The sequence below is a fragment of the Anabas testudineus genome, chromosome 11 (assembly GCF_900324465.2).
Source record: "Anabas testudineus chromosome 11, fAnaTes1.2, whole genome shotgun sequence".
Taxonomy (NCBI): Eukaryota; Metazoa; Chordata; class Actinopteri; order Anabantiformes; family Anabantidae; genus Anabas; species Anabas testudineus.
In genome coordinates this window covers 2,174,966-2,201,056 of record NC_046620.1, presented here as the reverse complement: position 1 = coordinate 2,201,056, position 26,091 = coordinate 2,174,966, and the positions used below count along the sequence as shown (strand labels likewise).

The following is a 26,091-nucleotide window of genomic DNA, read 5'->3' as shown; positions in this document are numbered from 1 at the left end:
ATGGTCAAATTTTAAAATGCAATGAGAAATAAAAGGATACATTTTGGCTACGGGCAAACGAGTGCTGCTAAAATGTTCACGAGCATCCTTTTACCACGTGTTCAAATATTTGCTAGAATTTTATCGCTCTCCTTTAAGAAAAGAACGAACGGCTGCAGATCGTCGGTTTCATTTTTATTCCTTCTTTCATTCAACAGGCAGCCTGAGACAAGAGGTTGGAAAAAATACGACTGAAACAAGAAGATGGAGAGAAGGCATAAAAGAGAAAGAACGAGAGACGATGGTGACGAGGGAAGAGAGAGGAGGAAGAAAGAGGTGAGGAGAGGAGAAAGGCAAGGAAGGAAGTCAAGGATGAAGGAGGTAAAAAAGGATGGAAGTGGATGAGAAAGAGGAAGGAAGGAGACGAGTGAGTGAAGTGGAAGAAGAACGAATGGGAGGAGGCGAAGTGATGAAGAATAAGATAAAGAAAGTGGATTCAAAAAAGAAAAGGAGACGAGATGGAGAGAAAGAGGAGGAGATACGAGGAGGAAGGAGAAGCACAGATAAAGGAGAAAAGGAAACACAGTTCTTTATCATCCTGTTTCCGCTCTTACTCCTTTTTCTCCTTCTTTTTTACTTCTCCTGCTTCCTTTCTAATGTTCCTCGTTCGTATTAGAGTCAAACTTTCTCCTCTCCCTCTTTACCTCCTCCTCTCCTTCTTTACCTCCTCCTCTCCTTCTTTACCTCCTCCTCTCCTTCTTTACCTCCTCCTCTCCCTCTTTACCTCCTCCTCTCCTTCTTTACCTCCTCCTCTCCCTCTTTACCTCCTCCTCTCCTTCTTTACCTCCTCCTCTCCTTCTTTACCTCCTCCTCTCCTTCTTTACCTCCTCCTCTCCCTCTTTACTTCCTCCTCTCCCTCTTTACCTCTTCTCCTTCTTTACCTCCTCCTCTCCTTCTTTACCTCCTCCTCTCCTTCTTTACCTCCTCCTCTCCTTCTTTACCTCCTCCTCTCCTTCTTTACCTCCTCCTCTCCTACTTTTGTCTCCTAATCTTCACCCATTTCTTTTCCTCCCTCCTCCTTCTCTCCCTTTTCTCTCCCGCCCTCCTCTTTGATTCTTTTTTCAAAGCCTCCCAAACTCCCGCGTCCTCCTGCAGTGTCTATTTGTTTGTACATCAATAATTCCTGGTGACAAACGGCGGCCTTTTCATCGCTCACATGCCAACCTGAAGCCTGACACGCTCACTTTCTTATTTCTTTTCATATTCGCATCTTGTTTTTTGTGGAGCGAGCGGTCGCTTCGACAGGTAGATGTCAAGTTTCTTTTTCTGCTGTCTGTTGAGATAAATACTCTTCCATACAGAAAAAATCTGACAAAGAAGCATTTTGAAAAATAAAACCTAGACTAGTCCAAAAAAATGAAACATAAATCAATACACAACTGTAATGAAATAAAATGTTTACAAGAAAACCTCCCAAAAGTCGTCTTTGAAATAATCACGAAGCTTAGGAAGAGGCTGCGTGTTTCCAAGAAACTGAAAGAGCAAATATCTACAGGCGGTTTTACTCCGAGTGAGTTGTCTTTGGATAAACTGAGATATCACGGAAAAAGACAAAAGATAATCAAAGTAAATCTGTTCTATACGTGCATGTTCGAGTGTTAAATGGAAACACAACGTTCATACAGACAAGACCAAACACATTAAATAACAGTGCAGACGGTGTAGACTCAGCCTTCTCAGCCAAAATGGCGACTGGTTCAATACAATGGCACCAAAATGGCGGCTGGTGTAACACTTCACCCTACAAAGAGGATTTCGTTGGGATTAGGGACTAAACCCACTGGTTAGAGTCGGTAAAAATGTCTTTAACTGCTTCCTCTTCTTCACGTGACGTCTACATGACGGACGTTTGTCTGGTGACAACAACAGCAACAGATGATTGTTTTCACCGGACTCGAACGCCGGCGTCCTGAAGGGGGAATTCTAATTAAAATTTCACAACAGGAACTCTGAAATCCCGACTTTCCAGGTCAAACGGAACAAACAGCTCAAGAGAAGACGAGTCAAGGAGTCGCAGCGGGTTCAGACTGTGATGTTCAAGTTCCTGGAGAGCAGAGATTATAGCTGGAACGTTGTGAATTAGAAGAGGGTGTTGGTGTGTTATAAATAGAGAAAACTACGGGTCTCATGTGCTTGTAGGGATCATTTCATGTTGTATTATGTTGCTTTTCTTTAGTATATAAGTTCTTTTAACTGTTCATTTTATTAAGATCTGTGTTTATTGTCTGTTTCAAAAGAAACGTGCGTCACAGCGCGTCTCGGTATTGTCATCTTGGAATATGCTCGTGTCATCCAGTGATGGAAAAACCTGGTCATACCGTGATTCAGGTGGTCAGCTGACCTCACTGTGTTTCCAGCTGAAACGTATTAAACACTGCAGTAATTATCCAAAGAAGCCTCAAACCTATTTGCTTAGTGAAATCCAGGTGGTGACTGTTTTAATGAGGCAGTGTAGAAAATATAAAAGCTTATATTTTTAAAATGGTGACATTAAATAAAAAGTTAATGTTTCCTTTCCTGTGTCATATGTAGATATTTAAGTGCTTTCATTGGTCAGTTTGGATAAACACAGTCACACTAGCTGTTTAACACTAACCGTGTGTTTGGTTTGGTTTTACAGGTAGATAACCATGAGCTGTGCTGAAGGTGATTCCAGGTGATTCCAGGTGATTCCAGGTGTGTCTGATTTGTGAGACTGAAAACTCTTCAAGAAAACGTGTCAGTGTTGATTTTTGCTTTTGGCCTTTAGATCGTGTGAATACAGTACGTGTGACTGTAGACACAGGACGCATGTGTGTGTGTGTGTGTGTTATGTATCATTAACTGTAAGTGTGTGTGTGCATGTTCCTCTCACTTGTTATAGTAAAGAGAACAAGTGACATCCCATCAGCACCCTTCACTTCAACCCGCCCCCCCTTCCCAAATATCCAACACACACACACTCTCTCACTGAGAAACTGCAGCCAAGCAGAAAAAATAGTTTGGCTGCACATCGTGTACTGCTTGTTTAAGCTCCACACTGAGAAACACCAAACTCTCTCTCCCTGTTTCTTTGTCTCACTGTCTCTTTTTCACTCTATTTTGTTCTTTGTCCCTCTTTCTTTCACACACTTTACTTTCTCACACACACACACTGGTCTCTGTGTGGACAAAGCCTTCATTCAGAGGAGGTTTTGGTCAAGCGGCTCGGTCTGCTGGTGAAACTCAACAATGAGACCGAGGAGCTGATCCAGATCTGACTGTCTGGCTGACTGCTTTCTACCTGCTTTACAGGATGTTTTGGAGTTGGTTTGATAGTTTGTTTTTTTAAACTTGGTGAGGATTAGCTGCTGTTTAACCAAATGTTTTGACTGACCTGTTTTTAGCCTGGGCTGACGGGTTTTAATGACTCGTAGCCGGTTTGGTTTTTAGACGTGGTGAAGTCTGAGAACCCGCCGCTCCGAACTCTTATCAGTTACTGACTGGTTGTAACTCACTCAGGTTTACCAGTTTATGGTAAACCTGAGTGAGTTAGGTTTATGGTTTATAGTTTCAGGGTCACATTTCATTTTCTTCATCATCAGTTTTAGATTTAGGACAACTGGAGTTCTCTCTGTAGATGTTTTGATCAGTTTTAGATACAGTACAGTGGCTCAGGTGTTGGTTATTTCTGGTTGGCTGACTGCCTGTGGTGAATGTCTTCTTTTAAATAAATAAATACACACTGAACTAGTTCGATTGACCCCTTCAGAGGAGATCAACCACTGGGTTTAACCACTGAGGACAGAGCGCCCCCATGGCAGCAGGAATGAAAACCAAAATGTGGGTGGTGTAACACAAATTTCCAACGTTTTGGTCACATTTAGAATATGAGTTCGGTTTAGACACAAAAACAAACAACGTTGTGGCTTCGCTCCAAACTTAACGACACAATGTTATCACCTGGTGGTTAAAATAACAACAGCAGACAGGTGAATCACACTGGAGTCGATCTCTGGCAAAGCCATGTTTAAAGAATGCGTTTGGTTTGTTTCATGTTTACTATGTAAGATTTGTGGTTGAACAGCTTTTAGGTGTGACCGACCTTTCTCGACTGACCAGTTCATTTTAACATCGAACAGTGGGTTTGCTGATCATGTCCCATGTTTAATTGGTCAACTGACCATTTTTCCGATTTACTGACTGGTTTTTGTTTCTGACAAACCGATATTCACATTTTAAAGGTTGATTTTAAAATGTGTTTGATGACAGCGTGGATGTAAAATGTTGGATGGTCAGTGAATCGTTTTCAAACACATTCATGGGTTTTGAACGGTCGACCTTTAGGTTTCACCTGACTCGCTGCCTTTTCTTTAGAGTGGCTCGATGCTTTTTCCAGTCTAACAAATACAAATTGTGTCATTATAATTCTTTATGTTTTGAGCGTCTGTCTTTCAGGTTTAACTTAATTTTTCTGTTTGGCACTTTTGGTGACTGAGTTTCAGATTTGCAGGGTTCTGTTTGGTGAATCATTTTCCCAGATTTACTGAGAGGCTGGATGCATTTTCCGCCTGTTTCTCTCTCAGTGATGAAAGTTTAGCGAACAATACAGGACGTTTACTGCCAGTTTGTGATGCAATCTGTGTGTAAGTACGTGTTTGTGTAGATACAGCCTCTTAATATGATGCAATTATGAATTAAATGTGTGTACAACTGTGTCTCTATAGAATGTGTCTGTGCATACATACAGCGTTTGTGTATATATGTGTGTGTGTGTGTGTGTGTGCAGTATGATGCAACGAGCATGCAGAGCAGCCAGCAGAAAGCAGCTACGCACTCCAATAAACAGATATACTGGCACTGGGGATGTGTGTGTGGGAGACAGAGCGAGAGAGTGAGTACTGTACTACTGCAAATGTGTGTACTGTTGGTGCGTGAGCGAGTGTGTAAACAAGTGTGAAAGAGAAAGACAGTGTGTGATTTAGTACTATTACACATGCAAAAAGGAAAGAATCTTAGCAGGAGGTGTGTTCGAGCAGCAGGGGAGATGAATGCATGTTTGTGTGGATGTGTGTGTACATGTCTTTATGTAGTAGATCAATTTTAGTCAGATGCCATTGTTATGAGGACATTTTGGCTGCTTCACACAACGTCAAAGGAATTTGTGGGTGTAACGATGTGGTTTTAAAGCTCAGGTTAGGGTTAAGAATGGGCTTAGGCATTGATGGTTACGTTTGGGGTATGGGGTGGGGATGGGGATGGGTAAGCATGTGTGTTTTACGTGAGCGTGTTGACCAGTTGGTGTTCCACATGTGGAAACGTCCTGCGGAGCCAGAAACTCCAGCAGAGAGTCCAACTCTTAAAGTGGATCCCTGCCCAGAGAGAGTGTGTTAGTATGGTGTATGTGTGTATGAGTTCACAATGCATCTGTGTATTTGAGAGGCTGCCAGTTAGTGGGTGTGTTATGAATGTGTAATGTAAGTATGAGTCAGTTTATTTTTGTATGTGTTTATTAAACCACTCAGTGTCAATACAGTGAATCACAGTACAGTACACAGTATACCATTGTAAGTTCTTCGTACTAATACAGTGAGTTGGAATGAGAGTCAGTAATCAGACTGGAGACAAACCAGATCTGTGAAGTCTCCCATCGGTTTGCATTGGAACTGATTTGAATCCCTGAGTTGGGGCTCGTGGTCGGCGTCGTCTTTTGTGCATAGGTGACGTTCCAAATACAGAGTTGGGGGTTTCATCTTTGCACCACTGCCTCGGACTGAATGCTAGCTTACTGTAAACACTAACTGTACTTACCATCTGTCATCTGCAGAACTAACAAATGTTACGCCACACACTACCAACTGATGTCAGATACTTAGAAAATGTAAAGAGAAAAAGTTGGACTCTGTTTTCCCTCTGTTTTACTGCACTGTACTATTGCTATTGTTCCTTAAAATGATTAACAACACTTGCAGCAGGCAGCGCAGGAACATTAATCTGTGACAAAGTTGTTGATTAAAGTGTTCTCTGTAGCCAGTGTATATATCTAGCCAAAGATTGTGAGCGATGATGTTCCCATATGTAACTCTGTTGTGTACAAAGAGTCCGAACATGATTTAATATCTATACAGTGAAACAGAATGAGTCTGTATCAATACAGTGAGTCAGAATGAGATCCAGGATCAATACAGTGTCTGAATAGGTCTGCATCAAGACAGTGAGTCAATACTGAGACTGACTCAGTGATTCATAACATCATTTCATTTCAATACACTGAGTCTAAAAACTGCACAATTCACTGCAATTCAGTCACAATATGTTTTAATAAATACACATGAAGAATGCTGCATCAATACAGTGAGTTAGAATTAGTCGATACATCCAGTGTCAATACAGAGTCTCAAATATTAATAATTTCAGTGAGTCATACTAGGATTTTGCAAAACTACAGTGAGCTAGATTATCTTCTACGGAGTGTAATGTGTATTTCTACTGTTCATGATGCAGTAACTCTGCAGTACTTCTGCGGGATAAATACAGTACATGTTATAGGAAACACACATTCATACATGAACCATCATTTGTGATAAAGCATCTGCTGTCAGGGCGCTGTGGTGCCGGCCAACACACTGCATACACTTAATATTGGCTGCATGTAAGGTCGGATTTCTACCAAGTGTGTGTCTGACCGTGTGTCTACGCACTGTGAGTACGTGTGTGTGTGTGTGTGTGTGTGTGTGTCCACAGGCAGGGCAGTGAAGGGGAGCTAATCCAGTAAAGTAACAGAGAACAGACAGAGTCAGAGGTCATTATCATTCACACACCGCCGAACACAACACACACAACGCTTAATCTGCAACACATCCCACACAACACGCACGTGCACACACACACACACACACACACACACACACACACATAATACTGTTGCACTAACACACACACACACACACACACACACACACACAGTCTGATATCCATCTTGCTGCATCTTTCGCTCTCATTTACACACAAAAAAATACTTTTGCCAATTCTATTCTTCTTGTTCACCCCCTCCCAAACAAACCAAACCTACAACCCACCCACCCACAAACACGCAAAACACACAATACACACACACACACCAGATGGGTCTTAATCTCCTGTTGCCATAAACAAACACAAACCGTTCGAAAGAAACAGACAGAGAGACCACTGTGTGTCGGTGTAACTTCTTGTCATCTAACATCCTGTTAATTCCTGCGACAGCGTCAAACAAAACTCCTCTGAGTCCCCCCCACACACACAAATACAGGCACTGGCCTCAGACAGACATGAGCAGAAAACAGGATAATGCTGCACAGATGGAGGCCTTTGGTCTCAACGCTATAGTGATACTGTAGCTGAACATTCATTGATTATAAATGATCAGATATTGGCCCTAAGTCAGATCACAATCAGTAGATCCAGCCTCTGATTTGATGAAGGATTTCCTCGCTCTGAAAGTCTGCAGACACCAGTTTTTACCAGCCATGCATTCTGCCAGTTCAGGTCTAGTTAGGGCCACAACTAGACCTGAACTGGCTCCCTCACATGAATTAGCGTCTGTTCCACTAGCATCTGCACCTCAATAGCGTCTCTCATTTGCTTCTTCATTTGGTCTTTTTGTTACACATCAAACACAAATAGTCTGTTCCAACTGTACTCCACAGTGAAGTCTAGCTGCTTTCATTTCAGATCCCATGAGACTTTCACAGGGTTTACTGCTAAAAGTTAATGCTCCATTCACACCATCTCAGCAGGATGGGGAAGACAGCACACCTTCCTGCTATTCTAAATTTGGAGTTGATGCATTTTTGGGAGCCAACGTGGAGGGCTGTGTTCAGAAATCCTATTCAGATTCCTAAAGTCACTAATAACCAAAAACCTGCATCAACAGCATGTTGTTGACTTTTAGGGTGTGTCATAACTACAAAGCATGAAGATAGTTTTTAGTCAGAATTCAGGTGTGTCGCAGCCTTTAAGGATCACTAAATGTCACAACCCAACAAAGACGATTGAACAAAACCATGTGAAGATGATTCAAGCACCTCATCAACAACACTTTTATTTTCTGGAAGCTGCAGATTTTCATATGCTCAAAACTAAAATCTATTTTTTTTTTTAATCTAGTCAAATTCATGCCAATGAAAAACACTGAACAGGGACTGCGTTGATTCATCTGTTGACTATCTTCTCCATTAACTGATTAGACTGGTTGGTCTTCGAAGACCTGCAACTGTTGCAGCCACAGCTTTTGTGACGTCAATGATGAGTTGAAAAACCACACATATGGAGTTAGGGTTAACTCCAGTGTTTGACTTCTTTAGCAACACATGACCTGGCTAATAAGCAAGACAATGACTTTTAAGTTACATAATTATCTCTTACATTTCTGCTCCACTACCAAAGGGGTGAGACTGAACCCACCGACCTGGGAGGAAGTGCTTTGGAAGATATCAAAGTTTCTGTACATGCACCACTACTCTGCTGTAACTCTTCATGCCCCCCAGGGAAGAATTACTGGGAAAGAATCAAGATGTTGTTACAGAGAAAACAGGCTCTGGCCTCTCAGAGAAGATTAACAAGTGTAATGCTGTGCAGATGTAGGATCTGTACAACTCCCACTCTCTGCTCACTGCACTGCTGCTATGGTGAAGGAGGAGAATGTGGCAGAATGAATGCAACATACATACAAACAACCGAGAACAAACTCGTTTACGCAATCAGATTGGCTTACATTGTTTAGAAGCATTGTTCCATGTGAGGACTTGACTTGCATATACAGTGTTATTATTTATTGGTTTGGTAAATCTGCTAACCCTATTGAGATACTGCTTTGGCCAAAATCCTGTTTGGCAACTCTAAAGAATACTTCGTGAAGGTATTCCCTTCAGTTGAGGGAAACATTTCTCACCACTAAACACTGGATTTTGAAAGTGAACTGATAAAGTACGAGTCTCCACCCTCCACAGCAGTGAAATGTGTTCATATGAATCTAAAAGCTTGATTGCTGGAAGAAAATCATTGAATGTAATCAACAGATTATGTAAAGGTCAAACAATACGAGTATATGTGGTCACTACTTTTGATACCTGTTTTCTACATTTTGTTTGCAATGAAGGGAAATGAATATTACAGCATACACCAAACAGTATTATTCCAACTTTCAGTCGAATGTTCTTTTTGTCTCTGTACTGTTTCTGCACGACGATGCCCTTTTGCACAAAGTCAGCTCCATGAAGAAATTATTTTTCCAGTTCGGTGTAGAAGAAACGCACTGGTCTACACAGAGCCCCGACCTCAACTCCATGCAGCACTGATTTTAATCACCCAACATCAGAGCTGGACCTCACTAATGCCACGTTTAACATGTGGCTGAAAGACACAAAGCAGAAGAGTGGAGTTGATGATATCACTACATCAATGTCCATGACATTACTTGATCATCACTATATAAAGTGTTAAAATACACCCAATCCAAAACTGATGATAGTGATGATCACATTCATCCAATAATACATTCATTGATGTGAAATCATTCACTCTGCATAAAGAGTACTTTTACTTTTAGTACTTTAAGTATTCTACTTTCTGACTTTTACCTAACTAACATTTTAAATGCACAGTATTTCTACACTTTTACTTAACTAACTTACTTAACTACTGTACTTCTACAACTGTAAAACCTTTATCTACAATCTCAATTGAAAAAGGAAGCTAAAGTTCTGTTGTTTAATGTCACCTTCATACAAGCAAATTTAGAGCTACACTGATGATCCTTGTTTAATGTGCTGTTAGTCCTTTGCAACACGCTATAACAGCTACAGCCATGCAGAGGAGTGGCTCCACAAGACCTGTGAAAAAACTACACAACACTGCGGCATCTGGAACAAAGATGTTAGCAGCAGATATTTTGTTTGTTTAAATTTTCTTCTACTGTGAGTTATTTTATTTCAGATTTTAAAAAATGTTTCAAAACCATTTTGTGTCAGTGTTGGTGTTTTGCATATGCTCCAACCCCCGAGGGCTTGGTCCTCGTCAAACTGGACGTCCATGTCTTCACACCTGTTCAGTTCCACAAGTAAATCATATTGTTATTATAAGAGAATCAACATTAATCACTTGACTCGAGTGATCATGATGTTTTGGTTCATTCAATTTTCAGTCTCTATCTAATGGACGTTCATAGCAAACGTAAGGGTTCGGATCCTCTGGTAAAGAATGTTTGGTTGCTACCAAAAACATTCTGAGGTTCAATACTGAGCACTAGACATCAAATACGTTTGGCCACAACATGAATAAATATGTCAAACTGCTACATGGCCCCAAATGTGAAGCATGCAGCCATCAGTTGAGTAACAATGTTCAGGGTGGATTTCGCCTAAAGGCATGCACACAGATTAGGCCCAGGTCCGACTGTTTCTGTTGTTTTGACCCTTGAGGAGGATTTTTGTGGAAGAATCATGCTGCACTAATGCAAAATAGACGCTCAGAAATCAAGCTTACAAAGTGTAATATTGTACAGATGGAGCCATATTCCAAGTCCCATTTCTCTGCGCTCATTTTGTTTGGTACATCAAGAGAAAAACTAGGCGAGCAGGAGGTGGTTAAGTCGATCCAGACAAGCTACAATCTTAAAATGATTATACAACAGAAAAAAACCTACAAACACTGCCTTAAAAGAAAGCAAGGTACTCATCAACAACAGACACAAAAATCATTACAAGAAAAATCAACCGTTGCTCTGATACAAGACAGATTGTATGGGCTCCACTGCTGTTTCTGTCTCTTTCTCTCAGTTACACCACCTCTATCACTGGGGAATTGTCGGAAAAGCCTGCAGTACAAATGGATTGCTGGAGAACTCTTTTCAAATCACACTGTCTCTGGTCCTCCCATCCTATTTCTCCCATCTCTCCATCCATCCTCGGCATCCTCAACCCTTTTCCCTCCATCCCTGTGTCCAGTCTCTCAGCGGGACATCTCAGGTTTCAAATTTAACCTTTTTTGGACATCACTTGGAGTCAAACTACAGAAACACAGAGGCACAAACTGAATTTCCACAGATGATACTGTAAACTGTACCAAAAATGGTATTTAGGAACATTTGTCATAGTGCATCATCGCTCCTCGAGCAGTGGGAAACATACATTTTGTGCAAAATCCTGTTGGTATAATGAGCTAAACTTGCAAATGGCAGACAGCAAAGTACAACAAAGTGCTCCAGCTGTGCTGCAACACTCTGAACGAACTTAACCTACAAAATGTGAACCAATCATGTTACCTCAAATCATTGATTGCAGATTAATGAAATCAGCGGATTCAAGCTCATGTATTCACTGTTTTCTGTGTTGAATGGCAGACAACAGGACAGAATAACTAATTATAAGACCTACTATTGTACTGAGCAATTTAAATTTACATTTAGAAGACGATTTTAAACAGGGTATCTTACAAGCAAGGTACAAAGCAAGCAACAAATCTAAGTTAGGGAGAAACAAAGTGAGATTAACTTTGTTTTCTGAGACATAAGAGCCAGATAAGGCTCTGTTGAGTCTTGGGAGTGAGGCTGCAGAGTCAGGTAGCTCATTTCACACTGTGGGACCACTGAGCTGAAAAGCTCAGTTGGTGTTGGAACCACCAGATGCTGTTTGTTGGTAATGTGCAGTGGGCGAGAGAGATTTTAGACGTGGATTACAGCACTCAGGTCGGCAGGTGCTGTTGAGTTGACCACTTTGTAGGCGAGCATTGAACCTGATGCAGACAGCCACTGGAAATCAGTGCAGAGTTAGGAACAGTGGTGTGTCTGACCGCAACTTCTGTCTTAAAGAGGTTTAGACTGGAACCAGAAACGATTAAAAATAATAAGATGACTGTACATACGTTCCGTTGGTGATTTATTAAATACACTGTTTAGAACAGAAGAGTCCTGCAATAAATCCTCCTTCTCATAGGTGATAATATCTGTTTTGCTTTATACGTTATATTGTCCCTTTATATAATCAAGTCTAGGTTAAATAATAGAGATCTGTCTCTGTATACTGCTGTGGCAACACAAGATAAAGCTGCCAAAATGATCATACATGAATCAACACCTCGGTTTTAACAAAAAACTGGACATTGTTACCTTCACGAATGAGGATTTATCACAGGACTGTTGAATTAGTTTTAGCTAGACATACATAATAAACTGCAAACTGAGTGTTTAATTCACAAATTCAGAAAAGCAGATTCAGTACATTGACATACTGTACAACGCTTCAGTGCTTCTTGTCTATGAACTCTATGAACACCATTCTTTAATAAGACATTCCCCCATTTAGTGTTTTAACAATGGTGGTGGTCTGGTGACTGTGAAGGGCACTGCATGTGATTCACACCGTTTTCATCAAAACAGCAAGCCTTTTGTCCTTCATAGAAGCATCTCCAATCATTTATTCAAGGCTCTGCTACCTGTGTGTGTGCCCAGAAATACATTATATTATAAATTACATAATGAATGTTCCCGTTCACGCTATTTCCTGCAGTTTTGAAACCATAAATGAGCAGAATAAGGAATAAGGGCACCAGGAAATTAAATATTTGGGGACAAAAAGCCCATCTGTGTTCAGTAAAGCAGACAGGAAGCAGATTGTGCTTGTAACTCTGTTCTGGATTCATCAAAGTGGACATAAAGAGAAAAGAACCCTGTTATAACATGGTAAAGAAAGGTACATGGAAGAGCCTGTGTGAATATAGACACTGAAGGCCATTGCATGTGTTAAAAGCACCTGTAGGTGTTTTGTAAGTGCTGCAAAGCAGAGATGCTGCAGCTCGATTTGGAGTGTAAATGCAGATTGGGGAATCCTCCATAATGTTTGCCGATTTTACCGACTTGGCTGACGGCTGTGTTTTCTTATCCTCTAACAGAGAGGGTGATTTGACTGATGCTCGTAACAGATTGCATCACAGCAGGAGACGAACTAAAACGGTTTACGCACCGCGGCTCTCCCTAAACTGTCTAACAGTGGCAGCGCTCCACCTTGTAAATTTGGAATAGTAATTTTAGAAATTTCCCAGCAGTCTATCTCCAATTGGCCTTCACTGGGAGTACTGTTTGATATCAGTGAAGTATCACAGCATACCACCTCTGAGCAGCACAAATATGATCTCAGCTCTGTGAAACTAACACTCTCACTACATTTTTCAGGAAAACACCTGAGAAACATTAAAATCTGTTTTTATTCATAACCAAGTTCCCACTCCAAGAATTTTATTCTTCAGAAAATGTTGATAACACTTTAACATATTTTCATATGTTCATTATTAAATGTGTGACATGTGATCCACCACTGACATAAAGGTGTTTCTGTAAATACTAAAATGCAAACAAGCCACAATAGACACAAAATATTGCATATTACTGACACTACAACTTTTAACACGACTTTCTCACTAAAAATCTCTAATTATCAATGTCGAGCTGCTAAAACATATTGAATTCTAATACAGTTGTCATCAGCGTGCAGCAGTGAGTGATCTGTCCTTTCTTTACCCTAGGTTTTGACTCTCAGGCTACATTCAGGATGCCTTATCTCACTTAGCTGTAGGCATCCACATTACCTTTTAGGTAAAACAAACAATTAGACACATTTAGAGAGGCCTAGTGGGGGTTTAATGTGCTGATGATTGAACTCTAAACTTTCAGTTTTTGTTGGGACCTGTTTTAGGCAGTAGGCAGTGCAGAGTGCACCTTAATAAACAGATTTATTTTTGTTGGGATTCCTTTAATATACAACAGCTTTATTTATACAGATGCAGGAAACACACGAGGAAATGTCGCTCAAACCTACGTCCCTAAAAACTTCCTTCCAGAGGCACTGCCAAACTTCTGTCTGCTAATTTCTACAATTATCTGCCAATTTGCACCCATTTCAAACCAGATTTCATCCACAGGCTGCTAGATTTTCTGACAAATGCATGTAAAAAGTGTGAGTACTTTGTTGGTAATTAGTACAAGGTCTAAATGTGGGTCATCGGGTGCTTTCTTCTGCTGCAATTAGCTTGTTTCCCTACTCCATTTTGAACACAGCAACCACATTTTCTTTAACTGTAATTGGATTAGTTACCTTTAAAATCTCCATTTCTGCTTTTACTTCAGCTCTTAAAATCGTGTAACACCTGCCCCTTTCTAAAAAAAAAATCAATTTATCAATGTTTTTTTTATTTTTCATTTTTGAGGAGTATCTCTTGAGTGGCACTTAACAAAATTGAACAAATGTGTTGGTGGATGAATGGGTGGATGTGTGACTGGGGGGAGCTGTGAGGGGGATATACATTCCAGTCTAAAACAGTCTAACATTCATTACTACGGAAAACACTTGACTTCATCATGGCCTCAATTATGTGCTGCTGGATAAACTCCAGTGTTACTGAGCTGCTAACGCAGATGGACGGGGGACTGGGGCTCGAAATCCTTCAATGCTGACCTCCTTATCTTTAACGGACGTGTATCCAAGTGTCTTCAAGCCAGGGAGATAACTACAAAGAGACCTCAAGTTTGAGAGATTAAAGTTTGAAACTCTCTCCTCTTTACTTACCTCCCTCCTGTTTCAATAAACAACTCAGATATCGGGCAAAATGATAAAGAAACACAGGGAATTAAGTTTTCATCCAAGTGTAGTTCACGTTTTAGCCTAATCTTCAGAAAATGAGCTAAAATAAACTCCAAACTACATGTAAATCTGTAAGTGTTCTTGTTTTAGTGTAAAGTAAAGCTAAATTATAGGAATTCCACTTTGTTAGGTTGACAGGAAACGCCTGAAATTCAATTAAATTTAAAAAAACCTAACAATCCTCTTGACCATATATAGTCCCAAGAAAAAGTAATAGCACTATTTATAGTGCTGTTACTTTTTTTTTATATGTTTGGACATTAACAAAAGTCACAAATATGAAGAAATTATATTTCTAAGCTGATGAAAGAAAAGCAGTCATGAGCTTTCATGTCTTTCCTAAACACACATTAAACATCAAGAGTGATGGTGGAAAAAGTAAGTGAAACCGTGTTAACCGTGCTGCTTGTGAACAGCACACTAATGCTCTTTCGATGTTTTTTAGTCAACGTCTCCTCTAAAGCACACCTTCATTCCTGGTTCACTGGACTCAGAGTTTGCTAACACCTGACTTCTGGTCTAGTGCTTCACTTACTTTTTACACCATCAGTCTTAAGTAGTGTGTCCAGTAAAGACATGAAAGTTCATTGTTCATTGTTTTATCAGAAACAAAAATGTGTTAATATTAGTGACTTTGGAGAAAATCTGATTACATTTTAAAACAGATTTTATATAAAAATGACTTCACATATGTCAACTGAACTTTTATTTTATGTATGTAAATCTAAATGTGCAGCATTTTTCAAAACTAAAACAGAAACACAAAAGTCTTTGTTCTATTAGTGCTTGCTGTGAGAAAGATATGATAATGGGTCATGCTGACTGAGTTATATTTGGATTTCCTGCAATAGTTTTGCTAACACAAAGACAACCCACTGTAAATTACTCAAATGCATACAGGGGGTGATGGTTAATTTGGGTTTTGGAGGAAAGATGCACAAATATATATAAACTTTCATATAAGATTATATAAATGTAAACTAGTTACGACTAGGCTTAAAAAACAGTAAATACAGAAATGTGTTGTCAAACTATTTATGTGGTTCAGGTTTTAATTAATATGCAGTAAAGTAAAAACTATCTCATTTCCTTTGATATAATTTACTTTATATTCGCTTTTGAACAAGCGGTTTTAATCAGTGGTGAGGCAACATTTGTATAGCTAACAATGCCACAGTAAGGGAGTTAATTTTTAAGTGAAGTGTTAAAATTTAATTGCAAAAATAGTCAATAATTACTCTATTACAGAGTTCAAACTGGAACTTCAGTTTTGGAAATTGGCAAGAAGTTTAATTAAGGCTCTAATTAACGTGATCTGATAGAGACACTTTAAATGTGCTGAAAACAAGTCTGGATCTATTTGTTGACTTTACAGCACACATTTGTAGAGATTAAGGACCTGCACAAAACTTTGTCAAAGACAAATATTTCACATATTTGAGATGACACATTTCCTAACTCAGAACACCCATAACCACACAACAGCAGAGAGAAGGAGAAAAACAACAACCTAAAAGTTAAAAACTTAACACCTAAGACCTCAGAGGAAGAGCTGAAATCACACACGACCACCAAGCAAAACAACTGAATCAACAACAAGCGAAATGTTTCCTGTTACAAGCTGCCACCACAGCAGCTACGGCGCAGGTGTGTTGGTGGAACACACAACAGAAATACACACAAAAAACAGACAAAAGGCAAAGAAACTGAGTGTTGTGGTGGTGAAGTTCAGCAGCAGCAGCAGCGGCAGCGAGGCAACACTTTCATACAACAGCTCAGTGAAAGAGGCGAGCAGCAATCTGCCCGGCCACACTGCCTGCCCACACAAACCTCCTCCACAGGTGTGTATGCATGTGTGTGGATTTTTAGGGTGAATCATACTCTCCCACGTAGTCGATATCTCCACCAGCGGTTGTGGAGATCCCATCAGCCCTCACAGAGTACCTGCAGCGCTCCTCATACTCCCACCGCTGGTCTAGATCCCTGCTCGGTTCCTGCTACAACTCCGCCGTCACTCTGATTATAAGAATACAGCAGCAGTAGCATTTGGAGGTAACAGATGGCGACTTCGTCAACAACAGTATGATCAGAGGGTGACACAACATTAGGGCATCACATTAATCGTGCAGCCTTTGTTTTCCACAATTAATAATGAGACATACCAGGAATATTCAAACATTTAGATCTGCTGGAACAAAATGTTGATGAGATGTGCAGTTAAATATTTTCATTCTTTGCATAATTAACACTAATAATCTCATTCACAATAGGTATTGAAGTAGCTGCAGGCATCACTGTGCAGTCATACATACAGTAATATACCACCGTGAGGATAAAACCACATATCTACAAAAATTGGTTTTTCAGGAAACGTGCAAACAGCCTTATCGTCTCTCAATGCCCATTCATTTTTCTAATGATACAGTGGGTTTTTAATCAAGTTTCAAAGGCCTGAGGGTCATGAAACTCACTCAGCATGTAAACTGAGGAAAGTCTCTATGGAAGTAAGAAAACAGACCAAATAATCAGGTGCAGTCGTTTCTGCAAACCAAGCAATACGCCATGTGGTGGATGCATTCACTCGAAATGCTTCATACTGTAGCACCTTTGATGCAAATATTTTTAGCAGGGATGACCCATGTGCAAACTGCACCCATCACCCTGGCAGTGTTACCACGGTGCTCCACCCCTTGAGCTTCACAGGGCCCATTCAATAAAGCAGAAGGGCCATGAAAATAAACCTTCCCGAGCACCCAGTGGGCCTGGCACCGGCCTGCAGGCTGGCTGGAGCCCAGGAAAACACTGAAAAAGCTGACTGGACAGCAGCCAAATGCTGGTAAATTTTGGCTTTGGTTGGTCAGGTTTTCTGCACTAGCGAGCCCTTAGACTGGTGACTATGATTTGGCACTGGTGCTGCAGTGGAAAAATCTCATATACTAGCAGAAATGGTATGGATACAGCATTTTCAACCCTGTGTCTACTTTTAGAAACAGCTCACTGCTTTGTTTCAGCAGTTATGTTGAAAAACCTCCACCTGAAATGCACAACCCATAAAATCCTACACACTAACTCACTGGGGTGTTTAGTTTTAGTCAAATCTGATCTTTTTGTGTCGATCGCTCTCCAACGTCTGCTTCAGACTCAAGCACGAGGGCCATGCTAGAAAAGCACTGCACAAAATGAACTGCATCAGGTTTAGGTTGGGTCCAGCCACCACACTCTCAGATTTGGGTCAAGTATGTACAGCGTGTGACCTAATGATGCCTGCCATCCCAAACTCCATAACACTGAAGCATTCTTTAAGTATAAAATGTAAAAACCTCGTAACCAGATGTTTTCAGTTTGGAAGAGGACTTTTAGTGACGCATCATGTGAACACTCAATTTTTATTCAACATCAAACCTATGGTAGCTAGAAGCAGTTAACGTCGATTTAAGAGTACATATAAGTCAAGTTAGTATTACAGTACAGCTACGTCAAACTCATTTGTCATTGTTTTTATAAATGTTGGTTGGTATCTAAGTAGCTATGCAGGAGGATGACTCTGCCATTCCTATCCCATTAATCTCATCGATGATGAACTGTGGTGTTGTGTCCATCTCATCCACACATTTAGTAGCAGTTTTGTTTTTCTTTAGGAAAGTGGTCTGTGGTGATTGAGAACAACATCACACTTATTGGAAATGTTGAACAAATTGGAGCAATTCAAAGGTGTGAAAACAAGTCATAAAAAGCAAGAAGTAAATGCTGAGGACATGGAAAATAGTGAAAAGCATGCTGGTGAATCAACAAGCCACAATTAGGGAAACAACCCCCAAGTATGTAGGTCCCATATGGTTACAGTTTCTCCACAACATATGTACATCTACGTTTTAATGTACTGCTGCCTCCCCGCTGCTCTAAAGCTGCAGCAGAATAATAAACACACCTGACACACGGCACAAAAAGAATCAACATCTTAGCAGCAGTTTATGCTGCACTGTGTGTAGAAGTTAAACTCTGTGTGTTTGAATTCGTTGTACTTGCTTGTACGTTTTTTTCTCCAGGTACTTTTCTGTTTGTCTCCTGTTTGTCATACTTTTATCCATATAACAAATATTCAGCACAGGACCTCCATGGTGGTTCCAGATGTGGTTAGCAAAACTTTTTAACACAAACTGCAGAGCCTCTACTCAAAAAAGCTTTGTTGAAAAGTTTCCCAAATCTGTGCCGTCCCAAATTACACAACAGTCTGACATAGCTGCAGCCTCCATGGCAGCTTGGACTACAAAGCTGGTGTAGTTTTGTGCCGCGGGGGCACCGGAGGCTGTGGACGCTGCCATGTTTAAACTGTTACCGCATGAACCTGCTGAACCAAGCGAGCTGCTTCCAGCTGAGAAGGGATCAACACCGTTTCCCAAACTGGCACAAACGTTTCTACCTGATTCTAAAACCATCTCTTCCTTCAATCACACATCCTGCCTCTTACTGTGTTTACAGTTTGAAGTACGTGTCTCTTCCATTAGTCCTGCTGGATCAAATTGGGTCATTTGATACTTTGCTCTCAAATATTATTTTCCTACTTCCTCGTATTTGCCTCTGTGCAGCTCTCCCCCACTCCGTCTGCACTGTGCAACTACAAAAGACCAATCTGCAGAAAACTGCACCTCTGTTTTCAGTTTGGAAATGAAATGTCACATCTTTTAAAGTGTCCCTCTGACTTTTTCCTGGAGCCACTTTCTGTACAAAGAAGGTGTCTTGGCCTTCTCTAACTCATCCAAAAATCTCTCAGCCTTCCAGATGTGCCTCTCCAATCTTTGTCCATCACTCACACTCATATTTCGTCTCTTCACCTTTACAATGTCGCTTCTCTTTGTCGTACTTCAAATTAAACTCCTGAACTTCCGGCAAATTAGGCAAATCCACCCTGTTTTTAATTTAACAAAGCAAATTAAAGATTTGAAACTAACACAACAGAATAAAAAATGGGAAATTAATTGCTGAATAATGTGAGCTTGCATTTGTTAAACCAAAAAAACAAGCATAACTTATACAAAAACTCGAGGAGCAAAGTGACAAAGTTAGACCTAAGTAAATACCTCGAAAGGTTTTGAATTATGCAGCACTGTGTTTTTCTGGTTTTTCTCCTCTCATACTTTCTGGAGGACTGAAGGACACTGAAGGAACAAAAGATCCCAAATGTGAGACTGGATTTGATTTCACTTTTAAATTTTCTCTTCCTGATGGGCGAGAAGCGTCTGAAACCGACACCAGTGAATCGTTTTGGTAAAAACAGGCTGAACACCTGTGCAGTGTCAGGTGGTGAAGATGATACGATCCTCTCGGCTCCCACACTGAACTTTCAAATCCATTTTAAACACGTTTACATAAGGAACCATGAATACAGCTCGAGTCAATCTGAGCTGACATCAACAGTTTCCTCTCAGTTTTTGATCTTCTCTCCTCAGTCGTTTACTGTTCCTTCTGAATTTTCTACACTGAGTCTCAGAACCTCCTTCTGACTTGTAGTCGACCAGGACTCAACAAATCTGTGGGATTTCCACCATTTTCACTGACTACACAATGAGGAGACTTGCAGACTGTTTTGTTTTAGTATTTTAGTATTATTTTGTTTTATATTACTCTCTTATCTCACCTGAGGATATCACGTACAGCTGAGTTAAGACCATCTTAAAATCTAATATATTTTAGTGATTCTAACTATAGACAGTTATACTTCAACCTAGTAACACCTAGCTGTGCAATTTCCACGTGTGTTTGTCCAGGCAGCTCAGGTCTGACGGAGTTTGAGGGTTTGCAAACTGTTTATTTTGAGGTGATGTGTCTGACTGTGTCGGCTAATTAATGCAGGAGCAGGACTCGTGGTTAATTTCTGACATTTTCAGACACAAATATGTTAAAGTTGCAACACTAAAAAACAGGACTAACTCAGGACTTAAGAATGAATCATTACTGTGATCTTGTAGCTGGCTGACAATATAAGATAAATTATTAGTAAAGATAAACATCATCGTTCCCAAGACAGAATCTAAAAAGTAAAGCCCAACACTGACGGGGTTTCCACACAATAAATGTGTATGTTTAGTTTATTTACACAACATTTGATAAATGTGCAATGTGAAACCAATGAAATCCAACAAATGAACTGTGCAGAATAAAAAACAAACTATACCATAACCGATATCAGTCGATACAAAACAGCATCACCTGCAACTGCTCGACAATAAGAACCAACTGATATATCGGTCAAAATGACTATTTACAATGATATCAATCAGGAGAACAGCAGCATGGTTAGTAGTGGTCTCAGTGATCAGTGTCATCGAAAGCCGCCGATTGGAAGGACGATGAAGACACAAATGAATCAGTCTCCGACTCAAACAACTGCTTTTCCACGTCGACAGTACGACCAAGACCCCGATATCAGTGCATGTCATCTATCAAAAACAAAACATCCAGATGTTTCTAAAGCCAGCGGGTTAAAGCAGCGGGCGACACCACTAAGGATCATGTCGCTTCTTCTGTTGAGGAACCGAGAGCTTTTTTCTGAAAACCTACAGCGATACAATCGTCTCTGCTGAGTTCCATTAAAAGCAGCTGTGGATCTTGAAGCTGCCGCCCATCCATCCATTATGTAAACGGCTTATCCTGCTAAGGGTTGCAGGGCCGCTGGAGCCAATCCCAGCTGTCACTGGGTAAAAAAGCTGCTATTATACTTAAATTACATTTGAGACCTGCACACAAAGTTGCCTTTTTGTTCAAAGAAAGTAAAACAGGACTTCAGGTTTCACAGCTGTAAAAAGCTGACACCTGCCGAACTCTCACATAAAGTTGTTCTCCGCCATCACCTGCAGGTGCTCGACAACGTCATTTACTTGTTGAATTGAGAAACACGCCAGTTACATCTCCTCCTGCTCAAACCACACATCCCAGAATCTTAGATCCCGCAAAGCCGCCATTAAACAAACAGGGCCCGAGACCTGGTGGCAAACGCTGAATGCCAAAATGGCATTTACTTGTTTTTCAAGCAAAGTTCAGCAACCTCTGTAAAAGTTCACCTCTCAGCCCACCAGGACGGAGCTTTTAGGCTTTTTTTTCTAGTGGTTGAAGTAAAGGTGACTCAAGGTTGTATGTGCAGACTTTCAATGCTATATGGATACAGGTTCACAATGAAACTTTTCTTTTATTATCCTCAAAAGCCCAAGTTGCCAAAGGTCAGGTCAATGCACCGGCAACATTTCAACAACTAAACAGCTGACAATCCTTATGATGAACTAGATGTTGAATTAACCTGCTGCATGAACAGGATGTACAGGTGTTTCTAAACGAACGTGTGCATCAAAAAAAAGATAAAAAGCTGGTACTTACTGCACTTCCTCAGAGGGGAGGGTCTTCACTAGAGGGGGCGGGTCTCTTGCTGACGCTGCACCTCCTTCTCTAATCGCCGCTCGTCCCCCTCGTTCTCTCCCTCTCTTCTGAGCGATCCTACGGCCAGCGGCACTATGGGTAATCTCCTGTGGGATTTGAGAGGAGAGAGGGGCGTCAGCGAAGGAGTGAAAGTGTGTGTGAGAACAGACAAATCAAATCCACTGTACATGCGTGTAGGTGTGACTGACTGCTGGTGTGTGTGTGTGTGCAGATGCAGGCCGAGTACGTAGAGGTGTTGATGACGATGTGTGTGAGGCAGGAGGTGTTAGTCGTGGGTGTGTGTGACGGCATGATGTGTGTGTGTGTGTGTGTGTGTGTGTGTGTAAATGAAGCAGCAGTTTGAACCCAGTGTGGGCCTTACAAAACTGCACCACCACAACTTGGTCCAAAAAAGAGGCAGTTGTTACCGTGGCAACATGTGCCAACACGGAGAAAGGGAGGAAGCGACAAAGAGAGAGAGAGACAGAAAAACAAAGAGCGAGACAGACAGCTCGAGAGTAAGACAATGAGACAAAGACTCCACATACGATCAGCTGCATTAGCGGGACTCATTTTTTCTTAAGGAGGGAGTAAAAACGCCAGAAGCTGCAGCTGCACCACCTTTGGGCATGGTGCTGAACTTTTATCAGATTTAACTTTGCCCATGTTTGTTAATGATCTTTAGAGCATGGGAAATGAATGCACTCTGCTCAGCCCAGCCCTCCCTCGTCCTGCTCTACTATGCTCTTCTACTGCCTGCTGCGCTCTGCCACGCGATGCCCGGCCCTTCAGGTCTTATTTGTTATCAAATCACAATAAAGCTAAAAACTCTTCAAGCACAAATTGTTGAAATCCTCAGTTTCTGGTTTGTTTTAAACATTTTTCTACTAAGTAAATAAATGTTAAATATTTTGGTTTCAAATGTACAACTGATAACGTAACCTGAAGGTGAAGGATCCACTATTGAACAAGTGACAATCTTCACACTGTAAATCCTAAGATTTAAACCACTAAGGAGATCTGCTAGTGTTTGCATTCACACGAAAACACGACTTGAACACCGAAAACCAGTCGAGCTGCAGTTTGTCTGATCAGTTCGTTCATCAGTGACCTTGACCTTTGACCTATTCTGATTAGTTCATCCTTGAGACCTCTTGAGTTTATCTGCGGTGACTTGTGGCCAAAGAGATTGTAGAATTTATATCACCTACATCGTTACAGCAAAAACACTCTAATACAGTACGTGGTGATTAAGATTAAAGTATTTATCACCTCCACTGATAAAAAAAAATAATTTTAGGAGGTTTGTGTCGCTCAGACAAATATTTTACATCTTCAGTGATCGTCTATGGAAAAAATACCTAATGGTCGAACATGTGATGGTCGTGATAACATGGAAACTCTACTGCACACCTACACAGTGTGGAGGTTAACCACTTGTTTTCCACTAAAGAATAAAGAAAAAGAGCAAATGACAGATACACATGGGAGAAAAAGAAACTAGGAAGGTGAGTGGAACACCTGAGTGTCAGAGAGAGAGGTACCTGTTCTCTTATCAAACAAATCATCATGCCACACTGACGGCTGGAGATCTGATTAATTGCTCACATGACAGCGTGTGTGTCTGCACACATGATCACACACGCTGCTCTTACATGCTTGACCCTGCCGTTTATGGGTGTGTGTGTGTGTGTGTGTGTGATTGCGTACCGGTGACTCACGCTCTGTCCTTGATAGTGTGTGTTTGTGCTTGTGACACCTTTGTATTTACCCGCTCTGCATTATTTTACTGCTGGACTCAGGTTTCCATTGACTTCAATTAATTCTCAACTTTAACCTGAAGTGAATGTCTCACTTTAGAGGACACACACACACACACACACACACACCCACCCACACACACACACACACACACACACACACACACACACACACACACACACACACCTCACCTAACAAAACACTACTGCTCTAATAAAACACCATAAAAACTAAGGAACAGTAATGTTTTATTTTGAAAGGTCCACAGTGTTGATGTAAAACGACTTGCAGTCCAACTTGGCAGCGTCTGCGTCTTGCTTCATACCTTTGAGCCGATTTCATCAGATCCGTGACATTTTGGTTTGTTTGTTTTTGACGTACAACAGAGAAAATGTGAAATAAATGTTAAGTTGATGACAAACTATCAACATAGGGAAAGAAATTATTTCATTATTGGCAACAATTGTGTGTTTGTGTGATTTCCAGAGGCCAAGATTCATGTTGAATTAGCTGAGACAAACTTACAACTATCACTGGAAAACTTGTGATGCCCCCTTTATAGTCTAAGGTACAAAAGAAACCCACCCTCATCAATGTTTAGCTTCCCAATAAAAGAAAAAGTAGCACTCGCTACGATCACTGTATTTAATCATATGAACAATAACATTATAAACTGCAGCCACAGACTAACATAAAAAGGAAGCCGTGACAAAAACTAAAACCAGAGGAAAACCCCCGACACAGGAACAGGAAACAGGCTAAATAAGACTATTTTGAAAAACTGTGTGTGAAATACATATTCTCATCCCGTCACCGTAGGTAGAACCCAGCTCCACATTCATGTTCAAGATCTCGTGATAATAATTGTTTATTTGGAACCAGAATCATTGTGGTCAATGATCAACAAGCTCCTTTAAGAGGGAATCACCAGCAGTGTTTTCCCCAGGATGTGATGAGTGTGTGTGGTGTGTAGACGAGTGTGTGTGTGTGTGTGTGTGTGTGTGTGGGTTACCGAGGCTCTGAGTGAGTGGATGAGATCATCAGAGGACTGCAACACAGCAGGGAGAGAGAAACAGAGAGAGAGAGAACAACAGGACTTTTCCAGAGACTCTGGATCCCCCTCAGGACTGATCTCATCCTCCATCCATCAACAACCTGATACGAACCAGCTCTGTTCTGCTGTGTGTGTGTGTGTGTGTGTGTGTGTGTGTGTGTGTGTGTGTGTCTTAGAGGTGTTCATCTCTACACAGCTATTGTAGTGTATGTCTGTATTTTACTGTACATTACTGAGAGGCTGTGTTAGGAGACAGTTTACTTATCTAACGCCGCTGTCTGTCTGTACAGTTAAATACTTTTTCTTTTACACTACTTTGAGAAACACATGCTGCTTTATGCTACTTTTACTACAGTCGATGAAAAACTGTGTAAAATTTGCAAAATATTTTATTTAAATTAGAAACTTTTAAAAAATCTAGAGGTTCAATCGTCAGCTGTAGTTGTTGTATGTTGTATGTGACACTTCATTTATTAATTAAACCACCATTAAGAAAAATAAGCAAGTGATAGTAGGTGAACTGACCCTTTAGTTTAGTTCTGAGCAAAACTCACAGCAGCAAAGAAAATATTTTTGGGCCAGTGTTGTGGATCAAAGGGACCAAATCTGCCGTCACGGACTTGAACATCTTATCTGTTCGGTGCACTGTGTCCTTTCCTGCCTATATGTTACTGCGTGTTGCAGGTCTTGCAGTCCCTTTGCATCATATGCGAGGTCCAGCTGCGCCTGCACTGTCGCTGTCACTACAAGCTGTATTAATATGTAAGTGCCAAAGTCACCGAGACGAATTCCTGCACGTCCTGCACTTCCTGCCTCAGATTAATGTGACGGCGGAGGACGTGGCCTTAATCTATTTTCCTGTCCATACCTCTTCCCAGATGAGTCACTTAAAATATATTTAGGCTGCACTGTTCATCTGGATATTTTGCATATCTTAATTAGTGCTTACAAAACATGCAAATGAGCCAGGCGTCCGTAATTAATTAGATTTGAGGGTTTCCTCCTTAAGTGGCTGCAGTGTGTCTGTGTGTCCATGAATTTAATCAATCAGGTCAATTTAAGGCAGGATTCCTGTTTACAGTGTGCGTCAGCAGAAACATATTTGATTTGTTTGAGTCTGAATGTTCTTTTTATCATTACAGCTCCATTTGTAGATAACATAATCAAATGGCTCTGAATAATGTGAACATCTGAGAACCA

The 26,091-nt window shown here is 40.8% G+C and overlaps 1 protein-coding gene across 2 annotated transcripts in view; it reads right to left on the bottom strand.

Annotated features, from left to right (window-relative positions):
* Nucleotides 1-26,091, bottom strand: part of LOC113153474 (zinc fingers and homeoboxes protein 2-like) — a 103,386-nt gene that overhangs the window by 48,446 nt on the left and 28,849 nt on the right. For both annotated transcript variants that reach the window (XM_026347121.2, XM_026347120.2), the window contains exon 2: nucleotides 22,038-22,183. The gene's annotated coding sequence lies outside the window, so the exon portion shown is untranslated. The remainder of the gene's footprint in view (nucleotides 1-22,037; nucleotides 22,184-26,091) is intronic.